Below are 9,452 nucleotides of genomic sequence, written 5' to 3'. Positions count from 1 at the left end.
TGATAAAATGTACTTTTAGCAATCAGAATAGTTAAGTCTTCTGTCTTTAGTTTTCATAGACCTGATCACATGCAGTGAATTGACGTGTGCGTTCAATTTGCACTTAAGACAAAATTCTACTACGATTTTGCTGATGATATTTTGAAAAAAAACTGGGCTATCGACAGAAGTACTTGGGATGCAGGTTCTTTCAGTTGTGGAGTCGCTTCGCCTCTGACCTGGCCAGTCCAGTGCTGTGTCTGACACAGATGTGGTACAACCTTCCCAACTAGGTGTGATGGTTGTTATGCTGACAGCACTAGCTTTCTCTGTGTTTCTCTACAGATCATGATTGCTAGGTTTGTCATAGAATCRGTAAGGTTCAAAGGGGCCTCTGGAGATCATCTAGTCCAACCCTAAACAAGTGGCCCATACYGGGATCGAACCTGCGATCTTGGTATTATTAGCACCAACCTCTAACCAACTGAGCTAAGACCTCCACATCATTACTGCCTCCCTGCTCCTCTCCCATTGGGCCAACCACCACTCTTCAACTGGTCTTACCAGCCTTCCTTTGCAGAAAGTGCTGCAAGGACAAAGGACATAGTTCACAATACAAATAGGTAAAAAGGAAAAGAAAAAAAAGTATCCAAGGGTCTGTCTGGCTGTTAACTTTTTAAGATAGTGGGATATCTAAATTTCTAACTTTCACATAGCCTAGATATCTTCAAGTGCCCTGAAATAAATTCACACATGGAATAACTTGTTTAACAGCATGCAAAACTAGAAAATGTTAGTATCACTTTGCCTCTTTAAAACCTTAATTCTGTCTCCTTGTGAGACAAGATCATTTACAGAGAAAAGTCTTAATGATCAGAGATAAAATACAAGCAATCATGTTTAACAAATGAGCTCTCTGTTRAACAAGTATTTGTCTTTTTGCTACAGATATGTAGAATAAATGTCAGTATGTCAGGGGCTATAGCAGATGTGTAATACAACATATCCATTGTACTCAATGTCTACATTTACATTTCCTTGAAAATAACACCCAAAGAGAAAATTAGGGAAACAAACAAACAAACAAGGTCACTTAGTGGGAAAATTTTCCTCCTGAAGAAAAGTTAAAGATTTAGGGGGTTTGCTGAACGTGATATTTTAACATGTTGAGGATTCATCCYTGCAGATTCAAGGGGAGTGACTGGTTCCTGGCAGACCTAAAGTATCCCGGTACATTTTCTCATAAATTCGAGTTTCACCTAGAACATCTCACATCAGAATTCAAATAAAAAAATAAAAAAAAATAGAAATACTTTCATGAATTGTTAAAGAAGGCTTATAAGAAATGGAGAACCTAGTAGCACAAAGAAGAAAGTCTTGGCAGTCTTTGTTACTCATATTTTCTAAACTATTTTCTTGTTATTTTCTGTTTCAAGCAGTACTTTTTACAAAATACCACTGTACAAAAAAATAACAGTATTAAGGAAACTACAGATTTTGTAAAAGGTAAATATTGTAAGGGAAATTTGAATAATTATTCTTTATGAATAATGTGCCATAGAAATTTAATTAGTGTTCCAGGGGATGAACAGTAGTTCATAAATTTGAATTACTGTAAGGAAATAATATCTGGAAATAAGAAACTCCCTTCATAATCCTTAACACTATTTGCAGTATTTGTTGAAATTTTCAGTAAATATTTTGTTGCCCACATTAGGGTCATTCTTTTACACTGGGAGGACATCACAAGTACTTCTTTATTGGATAGCTTTTATAGTAGGTGATTTTACTATTGAAAACAAAATATTCTGTGAGCTGCCCCCCTGCCTTGAGCCAATGTCCTTATAAAACATCCAAAAATAGCTGGATAGAATAACAAGTATCAAGAGTGCTGAAGATGCTCTATGACTGTCAGTGAAAAGTCTCATTTGTTAGACTATTTTCCCATTTGATGTATTTAGCAGTCCCCGTATGTGGAGTCTATTATCAATTGTGCTGCTTCCAAACTAAGGAACTTTACTGCTGATATTAATATAAACACTTGCATTATGCAAAATGTGTTTTCTGATTTACTCAAAAGCTTCCTGATTCTGGAAAAATCTTAGGTTAGCATTAATAAAGTTAGATCAGTTTAAGCATGTAGAATATAAAGAATATGTTATTAGTGAACATTGACCAAAGGTTTGTTCTTGAGGAAGTTTCCCAATGCCTTATAAGAATCATACTGCAGAAAGACAGAATCTTCAGGGGGCATTTAGCAGCCTCTTTAACCAAAGAAACTTCTTCTTCCTTGTCTCGTTGGAGTCAGATTCCAAATTAAGCAGCAAATGAAAAATGGGAACTGCAAAGGACAGATTTTTTTTCACTGTAACTCTGTTTTTCATGTTCTAAATAAGTACACTCTGAGTCTGTGGTCCTGCTGAAAGGGGGACACGATCAAGTTGTTTTAAAATCTATAAATAAGGATTAATTGAAGTCGCATGGACAATTTTATTTCAGTCGCTGTTAACGTCTAAATGCTTAACGTTACATAAATACCATCACTTAACATATAAATACACAACAGAAAACCCCTTATCTGCTTTGATTGCATATGCAATCCTCCAACTGGGAAAAGCTGCTATTTTGTCTTATATTGAAAAGTCCAGCTCTGGGCTACATGAACACTTTSCATTAACATCAGTGTGGCATTAACYTGCAAGTAAAATCATAGCTCAGGGTCAGCTTTGTAAATAGATTAGACACGCATTTAAATGACCAATTCTATCTGCAGACAATCTGACTATGAATCGAACAGTTGCGTGTGTAGCAAGCCAAATGAGCAAATAGCAGAAATGTCCCAGCATATTTTTCCTCCCTGACCAGAGATTCTGAATGAAACGCTAAGTTTAATACCAGAGGAAAATATGAAAATGCATTATCATATCCAATTTTCCAYTGGCAGTAAGTGTATTCAGCTGTTAATTGTTATTGCCATTCATTCCGCATACATATTCTTCACTCTTTGCAAATTGCTAAAGGGGCCTAAGGGAGTTAGGTGCTCAACTCCTATGGTTGGGAGAGTAGAACTGAATTAGAGTCCTCTGAGAACCTTTGCTCACAGTAAAATGTGGATATATGCATCTACTATKGCTGAATCCTACTGCTTTTATTTGGAAGAGTGGAAATAATTAACTGAATAATTCACTTTAYTACTGATTTCTACCAAAGAGGATATTGATTAAAATATATTAACACGTATACGGCCTTTTACTAATRTGATAGAGGGAAAATAGTGTTTCAGTATTGAAGATTAATTATCTGGTCAAATAATGCAATGAATGTTTCACCCTTACAAAAAAAAATATTGCTGTATACTAGTGGTATACAATCTGGAGTCTGAAGCAAGCYTTAAACTCTCATAACACTTTCCTTTTATCCTGTCCTAAACCTCAGTGTCATCCTGCAGTCTGCTTGGCTCGGTCACCAGGGAAAGACCTTTACAACTAGCAAACATAAAGGTGACAGGACACTAGTAAGTCCAAAATGGATATCATCATGTCTAAGAGGTTAAATACTCTCTCCCATTTCCTCAGCTAGTCTGTGTAACCAAGAAAGCAATATAATATTGGTCAGTCCATGCATGAAAGATGTACACAGTGAACATACTGTATGTATTATTCAAATGCTTGGAGTCTCAAAGCAAGAAAAGGATTTGCTGCGGTTCTTACCTTCCAAAGATTTGGTAAGCTAAGGAGTGCAACTCTTCATTGTGCATTTGCAGGCTTTAATGTGAGTTTATATAAATATATATATATATATGTGTGTGTGTGTGTGTGTATATACACATATATTAGAGTTTATCCTTAAGATGTAACAATATTATCTTATATTTCTTAATTAATAAAGAAAGAATTTAATTTAAGATGCTTTGTAAGCAGCATAAACTAATGTGCTAGTTTTCAATATGATACAAAAGGTTATTAAAAGCGCAATTTGATGAATAAACATAATGAAAGAAATCAGACTGAAACATAAGACTTGTAGTGCCATAAGGTAATTGCTGCCTGTTTAGCATTAGAAGGTAAAAGGATTGCACAAAAAAGGAGATTTTATTTCTCACCCAGAATATAGGAATAAATAATTGTTGTTCCTGAATTTACTTCATTTTAAAATGATTAGAAATGAGTATTTTTAATCCTTTTAAATTGTCATTGTAGCTTATTTCCCCTCTTTTTAAAATGCAAATGAAAGTGGATAATTTAGTAAAGAAGATTAGGAAAAACTTCAGGYTATTGATGGGAAGTATTTGTATGTTTAAAAAAGCTGTTATATATAACCCAGTAAAGATCAAATGATGAGTGAGCCAGAAAGTAATAAAGAATATCGTTTTCCCAGGGTTTCAGTAAGGGGGACCTACGCTTTTAACAGGAAGCGATCTTCTTTCTCTAGTTTTTTCAAACATCAGCATCGCTGAAGACACTATAGAATAACTATGTATTAGTTGTACTTTGTAGTAAATTTTTCTATCAATGTTCAGTGGCAAGTGTATAATGATGTCAACAGTTTCTCTATTTAGCCGTACAGACCCATAGTAAAGGATGAAGTCCATTTCTTCAAAGAATCAGTCCCCTCCTGTCCCCTCACTTTAGTTCACTATATAACACCTTCTCGGATAATCTGCACTCATGCAAGGGTAACTCAGTTCAACTACATCCAACAACTAAGCAGAAAAGGATCTGTAAGCTCTTGGTACATTATRCTACTAATGGATTTTCATGATCTTAGGTGGAAGTAATTGAATTCTGCAGTGCAGTTTAGAATTGTAATCACCATATCAAATAATAGCTACCTGAAAATGAACAAAAATGCATTACACACACACACTATTCATATTTACAGCTTTGATTAAGCCTTCTCCCTGCCTCTCCATTTATTTGGTCACTTAAAATTGTATGCTTAGGTAAAAAAAAAAAAAATCCACTTACTATAGTTAAATCTGTGTCAACTGTATAACAGTGCTTAGTAAAAGAAAGCAAAATAATCCTTGTGAATTTGTTATGAATACCAGTAAGAAAAATATACATTTAATTTCTCCCCTTTTGCATCCTCTTTCCCCCACCCTACTTTTCCTCCAGCAGTACCACTTCAAAATACATTTCAGCTACAAGGGAAGACAGAGTAGTTTCCAGAACCATTTGATTTAACAGACAACAGAGGATGAAATAAGAGGAGTAGCATGCAATTTAACTCAGTTCTAGCTGGCTTAGTAGCACAGTATGATCTTGGAGACTTACCAATAATATGAGATGGAGGTTCTAGAATTGCCTCCCAGACAACACCATTACAGTACTAAAGCTGTGATAATTATGTCTACAGTTTTAAAAGCAGGAAAAAAGGTGAAACGGTGACAGAAGTAACTTGTAATCACTTTGCAGAGGCTCAACTACACTGAAGTGTTACAGGCACCATCATACCATTTACAAAGTCAGTTTTCAATATGCAGTTCTCCTTTAAGGAAAAGCTTCAACAAATATGTCTCCCCTCATGGCTCTTTTAATAATTTTTCTAGGAAATTTGGACAAAAAAAAGGTTTTGTAGAGAACGTATATTGGAATATCAGACAAGTGCTACCCAACAGGTTCCCATTTATTTACTATGGCAAATCATGCTTGACTTTTTCTGATCATTTGGCTAAAAAAGTCTGTCTTTTAAGAGARTCTTAAAACTTCAAGGAGGAAAGCAAAAAGGAAGTCGATCAGACATCTTTTTCTCAAAGTGGAACAATTCATTTGAAAAGGCAGCTCGCATGTACAGACAATGGCAACACACTGAAATCATCATTAAGGAGGCACAGTAAGAGTTAATTCCCCTATCCTTTGATTTTAAAATTGCAGCTGTAATGTAATGCATGAGATACTTTTTCCAGATAAAACTGTTTTCCACATGCAAATTTAGAGCAGCACATTAGATATACTGAAGAAGGCTCACCCCTACCCACATGAACTGCTATGAACGAGGTTAGGATTAACATTTGCTCTCACACTCTGGTTCGTTTCCCTCTGGCATGTAAGGAGAAAGCCTTCTCTCTCCCGATCTGAGAAAACGGGGAAAGAGAACGGCAGAACACAAACTTTGGAGTGCAACTATCAGGTTCTCCAATGAAGTGACAAGCTAAGTATCTGAGGCCTTGTCTATGATTCTTGTGGGTACTCTAAGTAGGAAAAGAGAAAAAAGATGGTTAAATAGGACAGCTAACTTGATGCAGTTTACTTACAAAGATTTACCACATTTTCTTCTGTCGAAAGTAGCAGGTTTCAGGAAAAAAAAAAGGAAAAAAAAAAAAGATAGCTTCTTGCTTCTTATTCTGTAATCTTTTTTAGCCAGCACTCATCTCAAGAAGCTTTCTGGACTCTTTAAGGGCAAGTCCGCAAGTCCCCTGGAGCTTGTCTAAACTTCTGGCATAKGTTTGCTGCCTTTCATCTTGTCTTATCTCGTGCTCCTTTTTTTCTCCAGATGCAAAAGTCTTCCCTAAAAACACAGTTAAACTCTTTTTTCACACACCCCTCAACTTTGCCTGTAATCCTGTTTTAGGCTCCRGAAGGGAACACAACGGCTCTCTAGGAAACTGATGCAAAAGGCACTGAGCAGCCCTGTCAGCAGGGGCAAGAGGGGCAGCTCCAGGAGAAAATTCCTTCCCTTAGCGTAGCTCAGAGTAGAGGAAAAAATATGCTAATACTGTGGAAGTTGTCCGTACCGTACTTCTGACTAGAGATAGTGTATTTAAATGATATCCACCTGAGGGAAGGCAGCAAAGGAGGAACAGAGTTGTACCTGAGAACCTGAAGGAAAGAAGTTTGAAAAAGCTCTGTAACAGTGAGCATTTAAATCTGCAGTTTATGGTGTGTTTGATAAATGTTTATCTATSAACTGGTAATAAGAGCAAGGCAGGGGAACATCCAAAATGACACTAAATAGAGACAAGTAGACCTTGCTCTACCACCGATGTTCTGCCACGGTTAGGGCTGTGGCCAGCAGCATGGCTTTAAAAAGCCATGATCCCTATGGACATAAAGCACTGAACATGTATCCCCCTTTCAAAACAAGGCCTGTGGAACTATGCTATTTTTAAAAAAGAAATAACTAAAAAACAAAACTCCCATTTTTAAAGAGAAGTCTCTATTTCTATTTATTGCCTACAACTGCTCATCCAGACGTGACCTGATTTTAAGCTAGCCAGTTTAGGAATTGGAGGCACTTTAGCTACAAACGTTGCTGACCGGTTTGTTGCCACATAATCCATCGGAGACTTGAGCAATCTGCACTAAGGCCGATTCACCTCCACAGTCTCTGAGCAAGTGATTTRTGTGAAGGCCGTCACAGCTCCAGCGATGTCTTTTGTGCAAGAAGAGCATGCAAAAGACAAGTCTCACAGTGAACCTACAGTTTCACAGATTTGGTTATAGCTTCAGAAATATAAATTCAGTTGCTATTGGATTCACTTTAATGTCTCCTGCTTTTTGACCTATGGGATAAGTGTCAAACCATCCATGGTCCTTAATGAAATGGACACCTTGTAAACACCGAGCCTAAACTCATTCATTTTTGTAGACTGATCTGTGATCTGTGACGGGATTCTAAGTATCTCAGTTTAGCAGGTTTAAGCCATAGCTGGAGAATTCTTCTGAAGCTCAATAGATAACTGACTAACACTAATTTTTCAGACTTAGGAAGAAAATTCTCACAGCTTAGTGTTTAAAGCAGTGTCTGATGTTTGAATAGAAATTATTTGTCTCTCCTCTCCACTACCTGTCTTCCTACTCCACAAGGAAGTCACAGAGAAAAAAAATAATGAAAATTATTCCATCTCTGAAGAGCTGATATAAAGCTTTCCTTGAATAAGTGATGGGGGTTAAATGAAAATGTATATATACATAGCATGTCTAGCTGTGTCAGGCAGGCAGTTATAAGCTACACACTCTTTACAAGTACATAAGTTTTAGCTCTACGAAAGGCAAATAGATAAGAGGCTGGGAACAGATGTTTGGATTAGACCTTGCCAAATGCCTGGGTTTACATTGAACCTGAAGGTATAGGTAAGCAAGCACAAGCTTACAGGCAGATTTGGGAATTATAAAAGCCCAAGTATTATACTAATTTGCTGTGACTGTACAATTTAGAGTTCCTAAAGATGGTGATTTGGACACTTTGAAGTGAATTCAGTTCAAGCTGGATCAGCTATCATAAAACCATATTGTCCTGAATAAATCTTTTTCTAATCCAGGTCTCTGCCTTTCAGTGCATGCCCATGGCAGACAGTTAGAAGCTGATAATGACAAGGAATACTATAAATTTCTGATTTATTAACCTCTCTGCATTAAAGGTATAGAAGACCTGGATTAATCTGAAAGRTATATATCCAGCAGAAGAACTCAGAGGAAGTACTTACACAGTGGGCATTAACACATGCAGAACCTATAACAGCCTTGGAAAGCTTTGGCTCCCCTGTTATCATGTGACTGATTGCCCATATCCCTGAGAAATCATATTTAATGAAAGTCATAAATCTTCAATATAATTTAATCTGATTTCCTTTATATGCAGTTGCTCATCATCTTTTGCTGACTCTTGTCTTCTACGTTATTGCCAYCACTTGAGCATTTAACTAAAGTGGTATTTAATATTAAACTAGAGTGTTCATCACTGTTCTCATTATTCCAAGCTTTTAGCACTCAAAAATATWTTTTTAGTGGAATTAACACTAACAGTTCCTTTAATTGATCTTAGGGATGCTAAGTCACTAATATAATTGTCTTTGTGTTGTCTTCTCGATACGGATTAGCTTCATGCATTAACACAAACTCCTTTTGAACTGAAGACATGGAGGTTCATAGTTACAGGACATTAACTGTGTAATATTTAGTCATTTGTTAGGAATACTATGCATTCAGCTTTTATATATGAAGAAATTTTTTAAAAGCTTTTTAAAATTTACCTATCACACAGAAATAAAAGTAAGTTTGTCTGCAGAAATGAAATATGACAACTTGATTTTAATTCTACTATGGTCTAAGAACAACCAAATAGGTTCTTAGAGATGCATGGAAGGCAGGTTTTCAAATGTATCAGCTGAATAAAAATTCAGCATGTATTTAACCCTTTGTGTTAATTTGAGATTAAGAAATATTAGAGTCTTTAGCTAAGATAAGTCTTAACAGTGAAGATAAGTCTTTACAAAAGCTATTTCTTGTACTAAATTAACAGACCCATATTCATCTTGCTGCCACCCTCCTGTTACAGATGTGTGACATTTAAACACTTAATAATAACAGCTTGTTACTTTTCACCAAGGTGCTCTAAATTGTCAGACTCAGCCTGAAAGGATGCAGACTAGAGCTACAAAACAGGATGGTAGAATTTGAGATAGCACAGTGTTTCTCCACTATGAAGCCTATCAATTAATTCTTAAGTGGCTATTATTTGCTAAGTAGACA

Source organism: Rhea americana, unplaced genomic scaffold (genome assembly GCF_003343005.1).
Source record: "Rhea americana isolate MKP2758 unplaced genomic scaffold, rheAme1 scaffold_207, whole genome shotgun sequence".
NCBI classification, from domain to species: domain Eukaryota; kingdom Metazoa; phylum Chordata; class Aves; order Rheiformes; family Rheidae; genus Rhea; species Rhea americana.
This window is presented reverse-complemented; position numbering follows the sequence as displayed.